The 22450-nt window shown below is 41.5% G+C and overlaps 1 protein-coding gene across 1 annotated transcript in view; it reads right to left on the bottom strand.

Annotated features, from left to right (window-relative positions):
- TMEM163 (transmembrane protein 163) overlaps positions 1–22450 on the bottom strand; it is a 301653-nt gene that overhangs the window by 97246 nt on the left and 181957 nt on the right. The gene's annotated exons all lie outside the window — the stretch shown is intronic.

The raw sequence follows: 22450 nt of genomic DNA on the forward strand, positions 1-22450 counted from the left end.
AAGAAAACATTCTTTGATGGTTACGGGGGTGGGGAGGAAGAGTGAGGGATATTCACTAACTAGATAGTAGATAAGAATCATCTTAGGTGAAGGGAAGGACAGCACACACTACAGGGGAAGCCAGCACAACTGGACTAAACCAAAGCTAAGAAGTTTTACTGAATATAATCAAATACTTTGACAGAGAAGCAGGGATGCGGGGTCTGGGGACCATGCTTTCGGGGGACATATATGTCAATTGGCATAACAAACCTTATTAAAAAAGTGTTCTGCATCCTGCTTTGGTGAGTGGTGTCTGGGGTCTTAAAAGCTTGCAAGTGGCCATCTAAGATGCATCTATTGGTCCCAACCACTTGGAGTAAAGGAGAGTGAAGAACACCAAAAACACAAGGAAAGTATTGGCCCAAGAGACAGAATGGGCCACATAAACCAGAGACTTCATCAGCCTGAAACCAGAAGAACTAGATGGTGTCCGGCTATCACCAATGAACGTCCTGACAGGGAACACAACAGAGGGTCCCTGATGGAGCAGTAGAACAATGGGATGCAGAACTCAAATTCTAGTAAGAAGACCAGACTTAATGGTCTGACTGAGACTGGAGGCACCCTGGAAAGCATGGCCCCTGGTCTCTCCATCACCCCAGAACTAAAACAATTTTGAGGCCAACTCTTCAGACAGGGATTGGACTGGACTGTGGGACCTAAGGTGATACTTGTGAAGAATGTGCATCTTAGACAAGTAGATACAAGAGACCAAAGGGGTGGCTTCTGTCCAGAGGTGAGATGGGAAGGCAGAGAGAGTTAGGAGCTGGTTGAATGTTCGTGGGGAATCAGGGACGGAGGGGAGGAGTGTGCTGTCACAGAATGGGGTGTGCGGTTGGGGTCTCATAACAATGTATGTAAAAAACAAAATCTGTATGGGAGGCTAACTTGAAATGTAAACTTCATTTAATTACAACAATTAAAAAAAAATCAGCTATGCTGGGGGCAGGAATAAAGTGCTAACGCAGCTGCCTAAAAAAAAAGAAAAACAAGTTCCCAAAACATCTTGGAACATGGATGAACCTGGAGAACATTGTTACATGAAATAAGTCAACACAAAAAAACAAATATTGTATGTGCTCGCTTTTATGAAATGACATGAACAAGTAAATATACAAAAACTAATGTTCATTAGTAGTTTCCAGGATGGTGTAGGGGTTGGGATTTATTCTCTAGATAGTAGACAGTTGTTATTCTGGGTGAGGGAAAAGGTAACACCAAATGAGGGTGAAGTGTACACAGCTTGACGAAGGTAAACAATATCACTAAAAAGTACACAAGAAAAAAAGACTTGTTAGTAAATGCTATAGCATATATAATTTTGTAACAACAGCAACAACTAAAAAATTTTATGTGTGGGTATATATGTATGTAGGCATATATGTGTATAGGTATGTATATATGTGTGTATATATAAAACCCAAAACCAAACCTTTTGCCGTCGAATAGATTTTGACTCATAGCGACCTTACAGAACAGAGTAGAACTGCCTCATGGGGTTTCCAAGGAGTGGCTGGTGGATTTGAACTGCCAACCTTATATTCATATGTATATGTATATGCATCTATGTGACTGTCTGCACATATATTCATATACATAAAAAAGCACATAGTGGGCACAGTTACAGATACTTCTTAGACATAACCAAATGCCTTGTGGAGTTAGATTTCTGGGCTTGAAGGATTAGGACCATAGTCTCCTGGGATATCTCAGACAATTGGCATAATATAGTTCATAAAGTTATGTTCTACATCCTAGTTTGGTGAGTAGTGTCTGGGGTCTTAAAAGCTTACGAGTGGCCATCTAAAACACAGCTATTGGTCTCTACTCACCTGGAGCAAAAGAGAAAGAAGGAAACCAAAAACTCAAAGAAGAAACTAGTCTACAGAACAAATAGTCTACACGAACCACGACCTCATCTACCCTGAGATCAGAACTAGATGGTGTCTGGTTACCACTACTGACCATTCTAATCCGGGCCACAATAGCTGATAGACTGGGAAAAAAATGTGGAACAGTACCTCAAATTCCTAAAAAAAAAAAAAAAAAAAAAAAACCTACTGGACTGGTTAAGACTGGAGGACTCCTGCACACTATTGCCCTAAGATACTCTTTAAACCTTGAACAAAACTAGCACCTGAGGTCACCTTGTAGCTAAATTACAAATTGGCTCAAACCATAATATTACCTGTAAGTACAGTACTCCTTTAAAAAATCACCTATATGAGACCAAATGGTCAACAATTACTTTAAAATAAAGATGAAATTGTAAGGGGATAGGGAAACTAGATTAATGGAAACGAACAACCAGAACAGAAATAAGGAGAATACATTGCGAAGAATGTAACCAATGTCACACTGAATAACTTGTGTTGAAATTGTTGAATGGGAAACTAAACAGCTGGGTAAACCTTCACTGAAAACACAATAAAATATTATTTAAAAATAGAGAGAAATCAAAGTATTGCATCAGGCAAATCTGCTGCAAAAGACCTCTTTAAAGTTTCAAAAAACTTTGATGACTCAGATGTGCCTGACCCAAGCCATGTTTCAATTGTTTCATATGCATATGGAAGGCTGACAATGAAAAACAAAGACAGAAGAAGAGCTGGTTCATTGAAACTGTGTTGTTGTCAAAGAATACTGAATATACCATGAAGTGCCAGAAAAACAAAAAAATAGCTGTTGTTGTTTGGTACCATCAAGTAGGTTCTGACTCATAGCTACCCTATGTACACAAGAATGAAACACTGCCCAGTCCTACGCCATCCCCACAATCATTGTTATGCTTCAGTCCATCACTGCAGCCACTGTGTCAATCCATGTTGTTGAGGGTCTTCCTCTCTTCTGCTTGCTGACCTTCTACTTTACATGATGTCTTTCTCCAGGAACTGATCCCTCCTGATAACATGTCCAAAGCCATCCTCGCTTCTAAGGAGTATTCTGGCTATACTTCTTTCAAGACAGACTGGCTCATTCTTCTGTCAGTCCATGGTATACTCAATATTCTTCACCAACACCATAATTCAAAGGTATCAATTCTTTGGTCCTCCATATTTATTGTTCAGCTTTTGCGTGCATATGAGGTGACTGGAAATACCATGGCTTGATCAGGTGCACCTTAGTCCTCAAAGTGACATCTTTCCTTTTCAACACTTTAAAGAGGTCTTTTGCAGCAGATTTGCCCAATGCAATGTGTCTTTTGATTTCTTGACTGCTGCTTTCATGGCGTTGATTGTGGGTCCAAGTAAAATGAAATCTTTGACAACTTCAATCTTTTCTCCACTTAACATGATGTTGCTTATTGGTCCAGTCGTGAGGATTTTTGCTTTCTGTATGTTGGCTGTATGAAGGCTGTAGTCTTGGATCTTCATCAGTAAGTGCTTCAAGTCCTCTTTGCTTTCATCAAGGAAGGTTGTCTCATCTGCATATCGCAGGTTCTTAATGAGTCTTCCTTTAATCCTGATGCTGCATTCCTCTTCATATAGCCCAGCTTCAGATTATTGGCTCAGCATACAGACTGAATGTCCATATGGTGAAAGGATACAACCCTGATGCATGCCTTTCCTGATGTTAAACCACATGCAGTATCCCCTTGTTCTGTTCAAACGACTGCCTCTTGGTCTATGTACAGTTCCTCATGAGCACAATTGAGTGTTCTAGAATTCCCATTCTTTGCAATGTTATCCATAATTTGTTATGATCCACACAGCTGAATGTCTTTGCATAGTCAATAAAACACAGGTGAACATCCTCCTGGTATTCTTTGCTTTTAGCCAAGATCCATCTGACATGAGCAATGATATCCCTTGTTCCACATCCTCTTCTTAATTTGGCTTGAATTTCTGGCAGTTCACTGTCAATGTAGTGCTACAACCAATTTTGAATTATCTTTAGCAAAACTTTACTTGCTTGTGATGTTAATGATATTGTTCAATAATTTCCGCACTCTGTTGGATCACCTTCCTTTGCATTGGGCACATATATGGATCTCTTCTAGTTGATTGGCCAGTAGCTCTCTGCCAAATCTCCTGGCACAGATGAGTGAATACCTCCAGTACTGCATCCGTTTGTTAAAACATCTCAAATGGTATTCCATTAATTCCTGGAGCCTTATTTTTCACCAATGCCTTTAGCACAGTTTGGATTTCTTCCTTCAATACTATCGGTTCTTGATCGTATACTATCTCCTGAAATGGTGAACGTCAACCAATTGTTTTTGGTATAGTGACTCTGTGTATTCCTTCCATCTTCATTTGCTGTTTCCTGTGTCTTTCAATATTTTACCCATAGAATCCTTCAATATTGCAACTTGAGGCTTGAAATTTTTTCTTTAGTTCTTTCAGCTGGAGAAATCCTGAGTGTGTTATTCTTTTTTGGTTTTCTAACTTTTCATTATAATACTTCACCTTGTCTTCATGAGCTACCCTTTGAAATCTTCTGTTCAGTTCTTTTACTTCATCATTTCTTCCCTTTGTTTTAGCTGGTCTACATTCAACAGCAAATTTCAGAGTCTCTTCTGACATCCATTTTGGTCTTTTCTTTCTTTCCTGTCTATTTAATGACTTTTCCTGTCTTTTTAATGACCTCTTGCCTGTCAGTTTGTCGAACTGTGGTGGCTTCCACATTGCTTTGATATTGGAAGCTATGCCACCGGTATTTCAAATACCAGTAGGGTCACCCACGGTGGACAGCTTCCAGCGGAGCTTCCAGACAAAGACAGACTAGGAAGAAAGACCTGGTCGTCTACTTCTGAAAAAACTGGACAGTGAAAACCTTATGAATAGCAGGAGAACATTGTCTGATATAGTGTGGGAGGATGAGCCCCTCAGGTTGGAAGGCACTCAAAATATGTCTAGGGAAGAACTGCTCCTCAAAGTAGAGCCTACCTTAATGACGTGGATGGAGTAAAGCTTTTGGGACCTTCATTTACTGATGTGGCACACCTCAAAATGAAAAGAAACAGCTGCAAACATCCAATAATAATTGGAACATGGAATGTACGAAGTATGAATCCAGGAAAATTGGAAGTCATCAAAATGAAACGGACTGCATAAAAATCAATATCCTAGGCTGAAGTGGACTGGTACTGGCCATTTTGAATCAGACAATCATATGGTCTACTATGCCAGGAATGACAAATTGAAGAGGAATGGCATTGTATTCATTGTCAAAAAGAGCATTTCAGAATCTATCCTCAAGAACAACTCGGTCAGTGATAGGATAATATCCATAAGCCTATGAGGAAGAACAGTTAATATGACTATCATTCAAATTTATTTACCAATCACTAATGCCAAAAATGAAGAAGATTTTTACCAACTTCCGCAGTCTGAAATTTATCAAACATGCAATCAAGTTTCGTTGATAATTACTGGTAATTGGAATGAGAAAGTTGGAAACAAAGAAGAAGGATCAGAGTTGGAAAATATGGCCTTGGTGATAGAAATGACACTGGAAATTGCATGAAAGAATTTTGCAAGACCAACGACTTATTTGTTGCAAATTCCTTTTTTCAGCAACATAAGCGGTTACTATACACATGGATCTCACTGGACGGAATACACAGGAATAAAATCGTCTACGTCTGTGGAAAGAGATGATGGAGAAGCCCAATATTATCAGTCAGAAAAGGCCAAAGACCAACTGTGGAACAGATCATCAATTGCTCATATGCAAGTTCAAGCTGAAGCCGAAGAAAAGTAAAACAAGTCCCCAAGAACCAAAATTGACCTTGAGTATCTCCCACTTGAATTTAGAGACCATCTCAGGAATAGATTTGATGCATTGAACATTAATGACCAAAGACGGGACGAGTTATGAAGTCGTTAAAAAAAAGAAAAAGTTGCCATGAATTGATTCTGTCTTCTGGCTAGTACATGTGTATCAGAGTAGAACTGTACTCCATAGGTTTTCAATGGCTGATGTTTTGGAAGTAGATCATCAGGCCTTTCTTCTGAGGTACTTTTTTTGTGGATTCAAACCTCCAAACTTTTGGCTAGCAGCTGAAAGAACATTAAGCATTTACACTACCCAGGGACTCCATATGATGTAGTTACATGTGATTAGATCAGTTGACCTTAAGTAAAGCAGCTTACCCTCCACAATGTGGGTGGGCCTCATCCAATCAAAGGCCTTAAGGGCAAAAAGGGAGTCTCCCCAGGGTATGTTCTGCCTCCAGACTATAAATGGACATTTTGCCAGAACTCCTTCACTCTTCACTCTTCCTGTCACCTGACCTACAGATTTTGGACTTGCCAGCCCTCTACAGTTGCAGGAGCCAATTCCATTAATTAATTAAACAAACAAATGTACACGTCTCTTGTTCTGTTTCTCTAAAGAAGGTAGACTATGTCAAGAAACCTACCAATATTATTTCATTTGTTTCTCATAATAATTCCATGAAGTAGGTAGAAACTTAAAAAAAAAAAAAAAGACACAAGTATTCCTTTGGATGCTTCCTACTTAATAATATGAATAAGCTAAATCGTGATACAGGGAGATGCTGGTAAAACCCACGGTTACTAAAAGCTCAAACGGTGCAACTACTTAGAGAAAGGCAGGAGACAAGAGGAAAAAAACACCAGCATTCCATTCAGTACAACTTCGTAGACTTCCAAAGGAAGCCTACAGGCGCTGTAGTGGGTCCCTTCATAACAGAAGTAATCATAAGTAGATGCACCCAGCAGTGTTGATGGGAAGTACAACAGCACCCAGTAGCATAATTACAGGAAGGCAGAATCAGAGTACAAAAGAAGAGGGCTTTATAACTTTGTTCCCAGACTGACCTGCTTTTTTTCTTCCTCAAAAGGGAACAAGTTTGCTTAATCTGATTACTAAAACAACATATGTACCTCGTAAAAAATTTTTTCAGAAAATTCGAAAAGTATAAAGAAGAAAGTAAACATCAGCTATAACCAACATCAACATTTTGGTGTTGATTAGTAGTCAAAGCCAAGCATTTTGCAAAGTCAAATCAAATAAAAAATAGTCAACAAAACATCTTTGAATATTTTGGAGACTGAATAATATGGAGACTAAAGTGAGAAGAAATATGCCATAAAAACTCAGACCCTAAAGCTTCAAAGACAGCTATGGAGAAAACAAGCCCACGGAGTTTTCCTTTGGAAATAGGACACCTCTAAGAAAGGAAAGAGCCTGCCAAAATGACCCACTGCCAAAGGTGGTCACAAAGAGAGAAGAACCTCATTCTCACCGTCTCCCTGAAATCTCAATGCTATAAGGAGGTCCGAAGCTAAGTCCATCCACCTCGAAGCACAGGTGTAATAGCAGCAGACAGAAGAGCTGTAGGGATGGTGTCATGGATTGAATTGCATCCCCCCAAAATGTGTGTCAACTTGGCTAGGTCATGACTCCCAGCATTGTGTGATTGTCCACCATTTTGTCATCCGATGTGATTTTCCTATGTTTTGTAAATCCTGCCTCTATGATGTTAAAGAGGTGGGATTACCGGCAGTTACGTTGATGAGACAGGACTCAATCTACAAGATTAGGTTGTGTCTTAAATCAATTTCTTTTGAGATATAAAAGAGAGAAGCAAGAAGAGAGACGGGACACCTCTTACCACCAAGAAACAAGAGCCAGGAGAACAGTGCATCCTTTAGACCCAGGGTCCCTGCACTGAGAAGCTTCTCAACCAGGGAAGACTGATGACAAGGATCTTCCCCCAGAGCCAACAGAGAGAGAAAGCCTTCATCTGGAGCTGGCACCTTGAATTTGGACTTCTGACTTCCTAGACTGTGAGAAAATAAATTTCTCTTTGTTAAAGCCATCCACTTGTGGTATTTCTGTTATAGCAGCACTAGATGACTAAGACAGAATTTGGTACTGAGAGTGGGGTGCTGCTCTAACAGATACCTAAAAGGTGGAGGCGGTTTTGAAACTGTGAATGGATAGAGGCTGGAAGAGTTTTAAAGTGCCTAATAGTAAAAGACCAGATTGCCTTGAAGAGACTGTTGGCGGGGTTATGTACATCAAGGACAATTCTGGTGTGGACTCAGAAGGAAATGAGGAGAGCTATAACACTGGAGATGGCGAGAAGTAACATCAAAGAAGCGGCAGCAGCAGAGAACCATCAGTGACAGAACCAGGAGACCAGCAAGAGATGGCACTGGAGCCGCCCCACAGAGCAAGAGAGCTGAGTGTCTTCCAGCTGAGGTTTATTGATGGAGTGGGGTGCCTCCAGGCACTGATCAGTGGAGCTACAGATCTTTGGAAAACTTGCCCCAGTAGGGCAGATGCGGGAGGGACCGAGAAGCCAAGGAACCAGGAAGCAGAAGCTGAAGAGACAAGGAACACAGGAAGCAGAGCTGCCTCAATCTTGAAAGGTAGGGCCACGACCTCTGGGGTCTCAAAGGGTGGAGCCATAGCCTCCTAGGTTTCAAAGAGTCACATCTTCATCACCTTGGGGTTCTGGAGTGTGGGGCTGCCATTCATGACTGCCAGTGGGATGGGGCCAGATCCACTGCCCAAAGTTGAAGGGGAGGGATTGCCATGCCCAAGGGACAGAAGAATGGGGCTTGCTGGGCTGAAAGGATGGAGTTGTCACTCAGATGGACTAGGAGAATGGGGCCACCCAAATGCGAGGGAGCAGAGTTGCTGTTCCAGTGGGCCTGGAAGGCAGAGCTGAAGCCCAGGGCCAAGGGGTCTCCACCCAGAATCCGGACAGAGTGGCCCATACCCAGAGTCTGGAGGGTAGGGCCATTGCCTAAATTGTCTCAGAGAACAGAGGATTATTTTCAAACCTTGAGAGCTAATGTAATGTGTTCTGCTGACTTGTTCGGTGCCTGTTATCCCTTTTTTCCCCCCAATTTCTCCCATTTGTAATGGAAATATCTAGCTTGTTCCTGCCTGTTGCACCATCGTACTTTGGAAGCAGATAATTTGTATTCTAGATTTCACAGATGAAGACAGTTTTTGTATTTTGGACATGGAGTTGATTAAAGAATTTTGCTATGATATGATGTGGTGAATGTGTTTTACATGTGGCAAGGACACGAATTTTGGGGGCTGTCATGGATTGAATTGTGTCCCCCAAAAATATCTGTCAACTTGGCTAGGTCATGATTCCCAGTATTATATGATTATCTACCATTTTGTCATCTGATATGATTTCCCTATATGTTGTAAATCCTATCACTATGATGTAATGAGATGGATTCATGGCAGTTATATTGATGAGATCTACAAGATTAGATAGTGTCTTAAGCCAATCTCTTTTGAGATATAAGAGAGAAATGAGCAGAGAGACAGAGGGACCTCATACCACGAAGAAAACAGCACTGGGAGGAAGCTTTGGACCTGAGCTTCCTACACTGAGAAGCTCCTTGACCAGGGAAAGACTGACAAGGACCTTTCTCCAGAGCCGACAGAGAAAGGCTTCCCCTAGAGCTGATGCCCTAAATTTGGACTTGTAGCCTACTAGACTGTGAGAAAATAAATTTCTCTTTGTTAAAGCCATCCACTTGTGGTATTTCTGTTATAGTGGCACTAGATAACTAAGACAGGGGTCAAAGAGTGGAATGTTATGGATTGAATTGTGTCCCCCAAAAAACGTGTGTCAGTTTGGCTAGGCCATGATTCCCAGTATTGTGTTATTGTCCACCATTTTCTCATCTGATGTGATCTTCCTCTGTGTTGTAAATCCAACCCCTATGATGTTAATGAAGTGAGATTAGGGGCCTTTATGTTAATGAGGCAGGACTCCATCTACAAGATTAGGTTGTATCTTAAGCCAATCTCTTTTGAGATATAAAAGAGAGAAGCAAGCAGAGAGACATGGGGATCTTATAGCACCAAGAAATAAGAGCCAGGAGAATAGTGCATCCTTTGGACCCAGGGTCCCTGTGCTGAGAAGTTCCTGGACTGTGAAAAATTGATAACAAGGACCTTGCCCCAGAGCTGACAGAGAGAGAAAGCCTTCCCCTGGAGCTGGCACCTTGAATTTGGACTTCTAACCTCCCCTGGAGCTGGCACCTTGAATTGGGACTTCTAACCTCCTAGACTGTGAGAGAATAAATTTCTCTTTGTTAAAGCCATCCACTTGTGGTATTTCTGTTATAGCAGCACTAAACTAAGACAGATGGCAAATACCATGATTTCCAGGCTCAGGTTTGCAAAGGGTGACCATCTGCAAGGTGAAACAAGGGTGCATTCCGCAGTGCTGGGCCCTGGCGCTCTCAAGGACAAAAATCTCCATTTGGTAAATGCATTGTCCTGGCAGCAGGTGGCAGAGAAGCCACAACCGTGGACAAAGGAAGGTCCTGTTCCTTGCCGGCAAAGCTATGTAGCCCTTGGTCCAAGGACCCAGCGGGCCCTGCCCAGAAGCCAGCCTGCCTCAAAAACAGGACCCAAAGCTTCCAAGAGCATGGAAGAAGTCCCCGGCCAAGACAGCCAATTCTCATTTGCAGGCCTTTGAGACATCGGAGACTACAGTGCTTCTCATAACAGCCATTTTCCAGAGGACCTGGGACATGAACACCAGCTTCTGGGAATGCCAATCAGCTCTTAGACTGCCCCACAGTGGCCCAAGCAGTTAATCCATGTCTGGCCAACTGCCACCCATTCGCCCACCTTGCAGAGTTAGAACCAAAGCCTACAACTACATTTCAGATTGGAAAATTTTATAGTTCTTAGCTGTTCTAGATCCACAATCTCTTTCCCTCTCCCTCCCATTAATTTTAGGTTGCAGTAATTGCTAGGAAAGGGAATTTCCAGGAGGAAGGAAGAGGGCTGGAAGGACAAACTTGTAAAAGCAAGACATGCAAATGATCATTTGGAGAGGTAGCATTGCCTAGTGGTTACAAGCAAATTTCAGAGCAAGCAAGACCTAGATTCAAATCCCAGCCCCACCCATTATTAGCAATTAGCCTTCAGGAAGAATATTTACCTTCCTTATCAGATGGTAAATAATACCTCCACTTAATGCAGAACTCACTATAATCCTTGGCACAAAGCAGGGGCTCAGTAAATAGTTATCGTTATCAGAAGTAGAGCACTAGGCCTTTCTTCCAAGGCACCTCTGGGTGGACTCAAACCTCCAACCTTTCAGTTACCAGCCAAGGGCGCAAACCGTTTGCACCACCCAGGGACTCCATCATCTTAGTAAGGTTAGCAAAACTTTGCATAATAAGAAGGGGGTTCTATAGTTCCATTTTTCATTCTGCAACTCATTACTGAACACCTACAAGGTGCCAAGCATTATTTTAGGGACTGGGCATAAAAAGAATAAGAAAGTTAAGGAATACCCTTGCCCTCATAAGCTTAAATTCTTGTGAGGGAGATGGATGATAAACAAATACAACAATTCATAAATTAATACAAACAATTAGGTCCATGAAAGGAAATAATATGGTGCTACAAAAAATAATAATAATAATAATATAGGTGATAGGGGAAAGGCACAACTACCTGCTCGATTATTGAATTGTACTTCTTCAATCACCTAAGTTCTACTACCTTGAGTCCGGGAACTGTCCCAGAATGGAAAAAAAAGGCTTCTCATTCCCATCTGAAAATCTGGCAAGCCATTTCCCAAAAGAACTATAAATGCCAAAAAAGCATATGAGAATATGTTCCACTCTGCTAGTAACTGAAGAAATGCACATTAACGTAGAGAATTCAATTTTCCACCTGAGCAACTGGCAGAAAGAATATAACACATAGTGATGGCAAAGGTAACAGGCACTCTCATCCCCTGCCAGCGGGAATATAAATTAGTGGGACCTAGGACCTTTTTTTGCTTGTTTGTTTGTTCTTAGGAACTTTTTGGAGCACAGTTGACACTGGACCTCAGAATTATAAGTTAGCATATCTTTGACCTAGACTTCTACTTCTAGTAATTTATCCTTAAAAAAGAAATCAGGGGACAAAAATTAAAATGTAACATGTAGGACAGTTATTTCAGAGTCATTTCTAACACCAAGACATTGGAAACAGCCCACATCTCCAGTAGCAAACTGCTAAGTTCTTAAACCACTGTGCAAAAAATAACATACTTCTATTTATCCAAAGAATCCCTGGTGGGGTAGTGGTTAAGAACTCAGCTGCTAACCAAAAGGTTGGCAGTTCAAATCCACCAGTTGCTCCTTGTAAACGCTATGGGGCAGTTCTATTCTATCCTCTAGGGTTGTTATGAGTCGGAATCAACTGGACAGCAACAGGTTTGGTTATTTATGCAAAAGTGGAAAGATGTTCAAAATATGGTGTTAAGTAGAGAAAAAGCAGCTTGCAAATGTGTATCTATAGATTGTCATGGATTGAACTGTGTCAAAAATGTGTGTGTGTGTCAACTTGGCTAGGCTATGATTCCCAGTATTATGTGAATGTCCACCGTTTTGTCATCTGATGTGATTTTCCTATTTGTTGTAAATCCTACCTCTATGATGTTAATGAGGTGGGATTAGAGGCAGTTATGTTAATGAGGCAGGACTCCATCTACAAGATTAGGTTGTATCTTAAGCCAATCTCTTTTGAGATATAAAAGAGACAAGCAAGCAGAGAGACTTGGTGACCTCATACCACCAAGAAACAAGGACCGGTAGAATAGCACGTCCTTTGGACTTGAGGTCCCTGCACTGAGAAGCTCCTAGACCAGGGGAAGATCGATACAAGGACCTTCCTCCAGAGCTAAAAGAGAGAGAAAGCCTTCCCCTGGAGGTGGCACCCTGAATTTAGACTTCTAGCCTGCTAGACTGAGAGAATAAATTGCTGTTTGTTAAAGCCATCCACTTGTGGTATATCTGTTATAGCAGCACTAGATAACTAAGACATAGAGCATCTCTATTTAATTTTTTAAGTGTGTATGTTTAACCATACACATGTGTGCATGCACACACACACAATATATCAAAATAGTAGTTGTGTTATCCCTGGAAGGACCTATTGTTGTTGTTATTAGATGCCATCAAGTCGGTTCTGACTCATAGCGACCCCATGTACAACAGAACGAAACACTGCCTGGTCCTGCGCCATCCTCACAATCCTTGTTATGCTTGAGCCCATTGTTGCAACCACTGTGTCAATTCACCTCACTGAGGGTCTTCCTCTTTTTCACTGACCCACTACTTTACCAAGCATGATGTTTTACTTTACTCCTTATACCTTTATGAATTACCTAAACTTTTTTATAATAATCATGTATTACTTTGTCTTGTCCAACACAAATCAGATTTCCTTTGAGGGAGAAGGAACAAATTTGGGAGAATCAAGGACTAATCCTTATTGTTATTGTTGTAAAGATATATATAACACAATATTTGCCAATTCAATGTTTTTCACATGTACAATTTAGTGATATCAATTACATTAATCATGTTTCAATTACATTAACCATGTTGTGCAACCATCACCAATAATCACTGCCAAATTTTCTGTCACCATTTAATAGAAATTCACTACTTCCTAAACCATGACTTAAAGAATAACCTTTCATCACCTCACTATACTACTGCCTCATGTTCTCAGGTCAAAACTAACTTCCTAAATATGTCAAAGTGTGTGTTTCGTGTTTCTTTTTTTTTTAATCTTTCTTAGAAAATGATTTTATTCCAAGCTCTTGAAGAGCAAAATAAAATTGTATGGTGAACAATTTCAAACTAACCCAGCATAACAAAAAAAAAAAAAAAAACAGTTGTCTTCGAGTCAGTTCCAACCCATGGCGACCCCATGTGTGTCAGAGTAGAACTATGCTCCATGGGGTTTTCAATGGTTGATTTTTCAGAAGCCGATCGCTTGGGCTTTCTTCTGAGGTGCCTCTGGGTGAACTCGATCTTCCAACCTTTCCACTAGCAACTGAGCACATTAACCATTTGTACTACCCAGGGACTCCAGTATGACTAACTCTACCTTACCAAGCATGATGTCCTTCTCCAGGGATCGATTCCTCCTGATAATATGTCCAAAGTAAGTGAGACACATCTCACCATCCTCGATTCTAAGGCATTAGAAGCATTCTGGCTGTACTTCTTCCAAGACAGATATGTTCATTCCTCTGGCAGTCCATGGTATATTCAATATTCTTTGCTAACACCATAATTCAAAGGCATCAATTCTTCTTTGGTCTTCCTTATTCATTGTCCAGCTTTGCATGCATATGAGGTGACTGAAAATTCCATGGTTTGGGTCAGGTGTACTTTAGTCTTCAAAGTGATATCTTTCCTTTTTTTTTTTTTTTTTTTAACACTTTCAAGATGAAAAATAAGTGACCTAACATTTTTTGCTGATGTTACATTCAATATCATGTTTAGTCTTCACCACAATGCTGGTTGGTAGCTATCCTAACACTCCTTTCACAAATGAGAAAACTAAGGTTTTGAAAGATAAAACATCACTTAAGATAGAGGATCAGGTGAGTGGCAGAGTGAAGCTCTGAAGAAGGACCATGTCTACACTCCTATCGACACGTCCTGCCCACAGCGCCACAACCTGTGGAGGGTTTCACGTCCTTTTCATGAACATGCCTTCAGGAAAGACTAAATCCAAACTATTCAAGCCCGATGAGCTCAGTTCCTATTATAGAGACTCCACCTCCTGCCTTGGATCCCATCAGTCACCGAAGGCATCTCTGAAGTTATTTGTTCTTCTAGTTCAGATCCTGTTCTTGAGTTAAAACATGTTCAAGAGCTCTGTAAAGTCAAGAGCACTAGACAAATGTGCAGTAAACAGGATTTGCTTTCCCAGAGCCTCCGATTTAGGGGCAGATCAAACACCGCATGAGAAGAGGGGCAGATGGAGTTCTATTTTAATATGTTCTTCATGTAACTCATTGTCTTCGCAGTGAACTTAGATCAGACACCAAAAGCAAATCACCAATCTACCATCTCTTGATTGAATCCATTACTTTTCTTTTTCAGTCTCTGGAGCTGTTTCCAAAAGCAGTGAGGGCACTGCTGAAGCCAGCAATCAAAAGTCTGTCAAACCATCCTATCAACTGGTTGTTTTCAGGCTAAGGCATTTGGCTCAGCAAATTGGAAAAGAAAGCACAGCAAGGACCCTAGGTGAGAACAAGTGTGCCGTATTTATTTCACATGAGAAGACAAACAAAGGATTGATGCCTCTCTAAGAATATCCATTCCAAGCTCTCAAATGCGCTTTGCAATATGCTGCTGCGCATGATGCCATTTGGAGGTACATTTGGAACAGGAGAGCCACCTCCTGGGGTATGTGTTTGCCCCGGTGTTGCAGAATTAGGAGCCTGCCAAGGTGAGCAACACTCCCCACCTGCCTCCACCTCCGTCTCAATGAGCTGACTGATGCCCAAAGAGACAGCTGGGGCTGGGGAGGCTTCGTGTGGCCCCACCTGTGCTACCATCATATGCAAAATGTCAGGTGCCCCCCAAAGAGGGTCAAGCTGTACCTTCTGTGGCAGGCATCCTGATGGCCCTCCCTCCACAGCTGACAGCAGCAGGAGACTGTACCTCCTGTGGCCTTACACAATCTTACATGGTACACAGAACCAAGAATGGCTAAGACAGGCGTAAAATTCCCTGTGTCATTTGGCCTTGCCAAGTTCCTCCTACACTAATTTCTCTCCACGCCCCTCACCTCCAGCACCTCCTTCCTTCCCTCAATATCTTTCTCTCACTGCCAAATACCCTGGCCTTTGATTGATTACCAACTTCATCTGCTTTTTAAAAATAGATTTAAAATTATCGAACTATCTAACATTGTGTTGTGCAAAACAACAGCCACTAGCCACATGTAACTATTCAAATTAAAATTAAATAAAATGAAGAGTCCAGTTGCTCAGTTACTCTAGCCAAATTTCAAGTGCTCAATGACCACATGTGGCTAGTGGCTCCATATTAGACAGTTCTGGCCTAAAGGGTATATAAAGAAAATGTCGCCCCCTCCTTCCTCTGTCCCCAAGTCCCCTCCCAAAGAGGATCCTCCTGCCAGCCTCGTTGGTATCCTCTCAGAGAGCTTTTATATGCTGAAATAAGCGTGAGTGGATGCAAACCTCTTTGGTTAAAACAAATGGGAAAATACCATAAACACTGTTTTGCTCCATGCATCCATGCTTTCTTCAGCTAACACATCTTGGAGATCACCATATAGTTGCACAAATAGTGCCTAGTTTTTTGTTTTATCGAGCGGCTGCATAGCCATCCACTGTCACCTGGCCAGCCATCAGCACCACACCCTTACCCCACACTCCTCTGTACACTTCCTGTGCGGCCCTACCCCTTCCCTCCCAAACACTTTCACCTCAAACCTGGTCTCCATATCCTCAAAGTCTCTTCTTCACCTTCACCTTGTTGCCCTAACAAAAACCTGGCTGCTCTCTATGGAAGCAGCTTTCCCTACCTTTGAAACAGAGGCCGCTTATTCTCTCACTTCACGTTCTCAAGGCCTCTTTGTTCCCTGAGGCCACTTCCAAACCTCGTCTGCTTTCTTCTCTGTACTCCCAGCTATCATCGGACTAAACCACTCACTACACCTCCTTGTGGCCATTACCCCTACCCCCCAAACCTCCTGGCCCCTCTCATTTATTAATAACAAAAACACCTGGTTCACTGTCTTCATCTCCTCCCCTAATTCTGCAAACATTCCTGATAACTTCGCTCCCAGACGGAGCAGCCAGTCAACACCTGGCCTCACACATGTCCTTGACCTTATGTCTACATCCCACCTCAGCCACCTACTCCCACCTGAAATCTACACCAATAAATGAACCACTTGTGAAATGTTGGTTTTCAGCATCTCACTCTTTAGGTTTTTTTTTTTTTTTTTTAAATGTGTTTTAGGTGAAAGTTTGCAGCGCAAATTGGTTTCTCATTAAAAAATTTATACACAAATTGTTTTGTGACATGGGTTGCAATCCCTGCAATGTGACAGCACTCTTCCCCTTTCCCTTTATACCCCGGGTTTCCGTGTCTGTTCCTCCAGGGTTCCTGTCCCTTCCTGTCCCTTCCTGCCTTTGCTTTTGGGCAGGTGTTGCCCGTTTGGTCTTGTGTACTTGATTGAACTAAGAAGCACATTCCTCACGTGTGTTATCGTTTGTTTTACAGGCCTGTGTAATCTTTGGCTGAAAGGTGGACTTTGGGAGTGGCTTCAGTTCTGAGTTAGCAGGGTGTGCAGGGGCCATATTCTCAGGGGTTCCTCCAGTCTCTGTCAGATCAGGAAGTCTAGTCTTTCTTTGTGTGCGTGAATTTCAATTTTGTTCTACATTTTTCTCCCGCTCTGTCTGGAACCCTCTATTGTGATCCCTGTCAGAGTGGCTGGTGGTGGTAGCCAGGTACCATCTAGTTCTTCTGGGTCCAGACTGGTGGAGACTGTGGTTCATGTGGTACGTTAGTCCTTTGGACTGATATTTTCCTTGTGTTTTTTTTTTTCTTCATTCTCCTTTGCTCCAAACATGATGGGACCAATAGATGTATTTTAGATGGCCACTAGCAAGCTTTTAAGACCCTAGATGCTACTCACCAAAGTAGGATGTAGAACATTTTCTTAACAAACTATATTATGCCAATTGACCTAGATATTCCCCAAGAGCATGGTCCCCAACCCTCAGCCCCAGTAACTCGGTCCCTCAAGGTGTTTGGATGTATCTAGGAAGCTTCTATGGCTTTGCCCTGGTCTAATGGTAGCATCCCACTCTTGGATTAGTACCTCTGCACCAACAACTATTGACCTAATCAAGACTTATAATCCACAGTCACTACTGATCAATCCTGCCATAGTCCTCCCTCCCTCCTTGCCCAATTTGTATATTCTGGTCTAAAAATCCCTCCTTGCAAACAACTTGACTCCCTGTCCCTCCTTCTATCACACTCACCTGTTGAAACCCCAACCAGGAGTAAACCTGATGGTCCAGGTTCACCACACCTATATTCCCCACCACTGGAAGGCAGCTGGTCAAATTTGGGGCTTCTTAAAAATAACCATTGGGGTGGTGCAAACAGTTAAGCACTCAACTACTAACTGAAAGCTTGGTGGTTCAAACCCACCCAGAGGTGCCTTGGAAGAAAGGCCTGGTGATCTGCTTCTGAAAGATCACAGCCTGGAAAACCCTAGAGAGCACAGTTTTACTCTGACACACATGGGGTCGCCATGAGCTAGAACCAACTCAACAGCAACTGGTTCTGGTTAGGTTATTGGGGCTATACTCTGTAGTGGTGAGGAAGGCATGATCTCTCTTCCTCTGAGCATCAAACACCCCATTGCATTCACAGTCAGGATATGGTCATCAGGGCAGCAAAACCAAGGATGCGTTCTCATCTCTATGCACTGACAATTCCAAGCTCAAGATATATCCTGAGGCACTGGGTCCAATTCAGAAAAATAAGAGGAATCAACTAAGGCCCAGTTGGATATTTCTCCATTCCATCTAACATTATCCCCTGGCAACTAACTGAAAACCAATAATTTTTCTAGCTATCTCCCTCATAACTTATTCAAGCTTATTAATATGTATGCATCTCAGCTGGCAGTGATTTCATGAATTTTTAACTTACATGGGATGAGGCAAAGATGAAAACTTTAAAGCCAACTATATAGAGAATTGTGAATGTCATTTTAATCCCTAGATTAATAATCTCCAAATGAATTAACCAGCATCATCACGTGACCAACCACCTGGGAATTATCAAAGCAACTCCTCTGTGAAATTTTGCCTTTTTGGCAATAAGATGGAGATACAATTTTTAAAATGGTACCTGTTTTTGGATCATTAAAACCAATGAAACCAAAGGCATTTCATATCATCTATCCTGATCTTGGAAAAACTCCAGGCCACTGGCGAATGCCTATGGAAATCCTAACACTATAGAAAACCCACACTACTTTGCGCTCAGGACTACCATGTAAGAAACTCATTTGGGCCAAAAGGAAATCCCGGAGAAAAGCAAATTACAAGAGAGAAATTGGGAAACTGTGAACTCAATTCCTTCTGGAATTACACATCAAAATTTCTAAAGGGATTCATACTCTAGATTATTAATTCTAAAATAAGAAAGAAAAGAGAAAAAAACTTTCTCTTTTGAAGGCACTGTCCAATAGAAATACAATGTCACTTTAAATTTCTAGAAACCACATGAAAAAAATAAAAAGAAATAAGCCACATTAATTTTAATATAGTTTATCAAATCTGATACATCCAAAATACTCTCATTATCAGCATTTAATCAATATTTTAAAAATAATGAAGTGTTTACATTCTTTTTCTTTACTAAGTCTTTGGACCCTGGCATGTATTTTACACAAACAGCACATCTAAATTTGGATCAGCCACATAGCAAGTGCTAAAATATCCACTAGTAGTAGTGGTTCCGTGGTAGAATTCTTGCCTTCCATGCAGGAGACCCAGCCAATGCACCTGATGTGCCGCCACCACCCGTCTGTCAGTGGGGGCTTTTGTGTTATGATGCAGAACAGGTTCCAGTGGAGCTTCCAGACTTAGACTAGGAAGAAAGACTTATTGATTTTCTTTTGAAAATCAGGCAATGAAAACCCTATGGATCACAATGGGATGGCACAGGACAGGGCAGTGTTTTCTTCATTGTACTTGGGGTCACCATCAGTCAGGGGCCAACTCCACGACAGCTGACAACAACGGCTGCATACTGGCTAACACAATTATAGAATTAATGAATATGTGTTCTTTCTGGCAGGACAGGGGCTCGCTCTTGAAATGTGAGCATATTTCTAGATTGTTCTCTCTAGCTTGCACTCACATACCAGCCACCAACAGCTTGACTGGCTGCATTCCCCTCTTCTTCAGTTAGACCAGTGTTAACTCGACTTTGGTCATTACGGTACTGTCATAGATTAAATCACGTCCCCCAAAAAAATGTGTGTATCAATTTGGCATTGTGTGGTTGTCCTCCATTTTGTGATTGTAATTTTATGTTAAAGAGGATTAGGGTGGGATTGTAACACCCTTACTAAAGTCACATCCCTGATCCAATCAATGTAAACGGAGTTTCCCTGGGGTGTAGCCTGCACCACATTTTATCTTACAAGAGATAAAAGGAAAGGGAAGCAAGCAGAGTTGGGGACCTCATACCACCAAGGAAGCAGTGCCGGGAGCAGAGTGCATCCTTTAGACCTGAGGTTCCTGTGCCGAGATGCTCCCAGACCAAGGGAAGATGGATGCATCACAAGGACCTTCCTCCAAGAGCCAACAGCAAGAGAAAGACTTCCCCTGAAACTAGCGCCTTGAATTCAGACTTCCAGCCTACTGGACTGTGAGAGAATATATTCTCTGTTAAAGCCATCCACTTGTGATATTTCTGTTATAGCAGCACTAGATGACTAAGACAGGTACTATCATTTAAATCTTTACAAAATCAGTATATTAGTATGTTGTCGTTGTTGTTTGTTGTTAGGTGCTGTCGAGTCGGTTCCAGCTCATAGCGACCCTCTGCACAACGGAATGAAACACTGCCTGATCCTGTGCCATGCTCACCACTGTTGCTGTGCTTGAGTATGGTTTTCTTAATTTTTGTCAACCACAAATTGACTCACTTTTTTTTTTTTTTAATTAACCTCATCCTAAACAATACCTTCTGGGATGTCACAGTTTAATATTTTAATGATATTTCTTAGAAGAGCTAATGTACCTTAAAATGGATATTTAATATTAAAAAAAAGTTTTTGTACATTACCTAAAGCCAGCCCTGAACTGAACTAAAATTTCGCAGTGAATCACCTATGGTGTCCTCTTTTAAACGCTTTCTATTCAACCTCAGATACATAACTATCTGACTGCCCTAGCACCAAAGAGACTTCCAAATGTTGTCTGAGTATGACTTCACATCCCCATCAATATCACCTTCTGACTGGGTACCACTGCAAACCACAGCAAGGAGGCATTTACTCACTTACATTCAACCGTCCAAAACCTGCAGAGCTAGAATTAAGACTCCTGCCAAGATGACCAGTGGTGGCTTTGTCCTAGGGGAGCTCCCTTAATATTAAGGACTGCTAAGGTTTATTGAAATACATGCCAGACACTGTTCAACGTTACTCTACAGGTAGTCCTCAACTTCTGACACATGCGAGTTATGATGGACCACACTTAACGACCGTCTGCTTTTTGTACATCTTATCATTAGTAATATGTACTACATACAATGTTGCAGCACATAATTTGCTGATGTTATCATTCTCAGATGTTCACTCATAGTTATTCAGTGTTACGAGTTATAGTGAAAGGATTAGCTGAAGTTTTTTCTGAAGTAAATCAGGGGCTTCAGTTCCTTGAAAGCACAGACTCAAATGCTGATTGCTTTGCCAAAGACAATAAGCAGATTCAGGAAGCATTGAGATGTTACCCGGAAATAGATGAAGGAAAAAAAAAAGGACCATACAGACAACTCTCACTAATTCTCTGACTAGAAACACCATCCCAGTGATAATCCAGATGATCCAGAACCTTCTGTAAGTGGAGTTATTACCGTAACTGACAAAATGCCAACATTGTCCAACTCCTCTTCATTGCTGGAGTGAATTTTTATGATTTGTGTATTTATTTATGTATATGTATATTAAGATATATCTGTAAGTTTATATGTAATGTTTCTAATCCCCAAAGACAAAGGTAAGATTTATAAAGATACTGATGATAACAGGCAATAATAATGAAAACTAAAAAAAAAGAAAACATTTGACTTACATCAGAACTGACTTATGACAGTCTTCGGAATGGAAAGCCATCATAAGTTGGGGACTGCCTGTATGTGTATTAACTCACATAACCATCACAAAACCCTGTGAAGGAGGTATTGTTGTCTTCTTCATTTTCCCAATGAGGAAACTGAGGCAAAGAGCAGTTGGCAGCATTCCCATGGTCACAGAGCTAGCAAGCGGTGGAGCTGAGATTTGAACCAAAAAAAATCCAACCCTAGAACCCAAACTCTTATTACCCTGGAGGCTGCAAATGGTATAAAGAGACTGAAGCTGGAAAATAAATGCCTTATGGTCCTAAACAGAAATCCCTTAAAGACAAATCATCATCCACAGGATGTAGAGACTTGGCAAGCAAAATCCTCTAACACAGAGAGGGATGGAAGACAAGTAGAATAACTCAGAATACCCTCAAGGTGTCTTCTGTAATGTTTCAGCTCAAGAGGTTAGGAAAGGATCTAATAGTTTATTTGGTTGGTTCACTGAAGCATGGATTAGAAGGTGGCCTACACTAAATCAAGTCGAAGTGCCAGACCTGCCTTGGTGTACAGCAGAGGAAGGTATCCAAAGGCTTAGGGAAATTGGCAGTTGGAGTGGATTTATCAGGTTAGACCCACAGACCCACACATGGAGTGCCCAGAGGACATACTTTTCACCACAACAGTGAGGAACAAATTTGTAAAGGGAGCCCCAGCATCCTTGAAGACCTGCTGTGATTGCTATTTTAAGTAAGTCAGATTTGACAGTGGGAACTGTCCTA

The sequence above is a fragment of the Trichechus manatus genome, unplaced genomic scaffold (assembly GCF_000243295.1).
Source record: "Trichechus manatus latirostris isolate Lorelei unplaced genomic scaffold, TriManLat1.0 scaffold00033, whole genome shotgun sequence".
Taxonomy (NCBI): domain Eukaryota; kingdom Metazoa; phylum Chordata; class Mammalia; order Sirenia; family Trichechidae; genus Trichechus; species Trichechus manatus.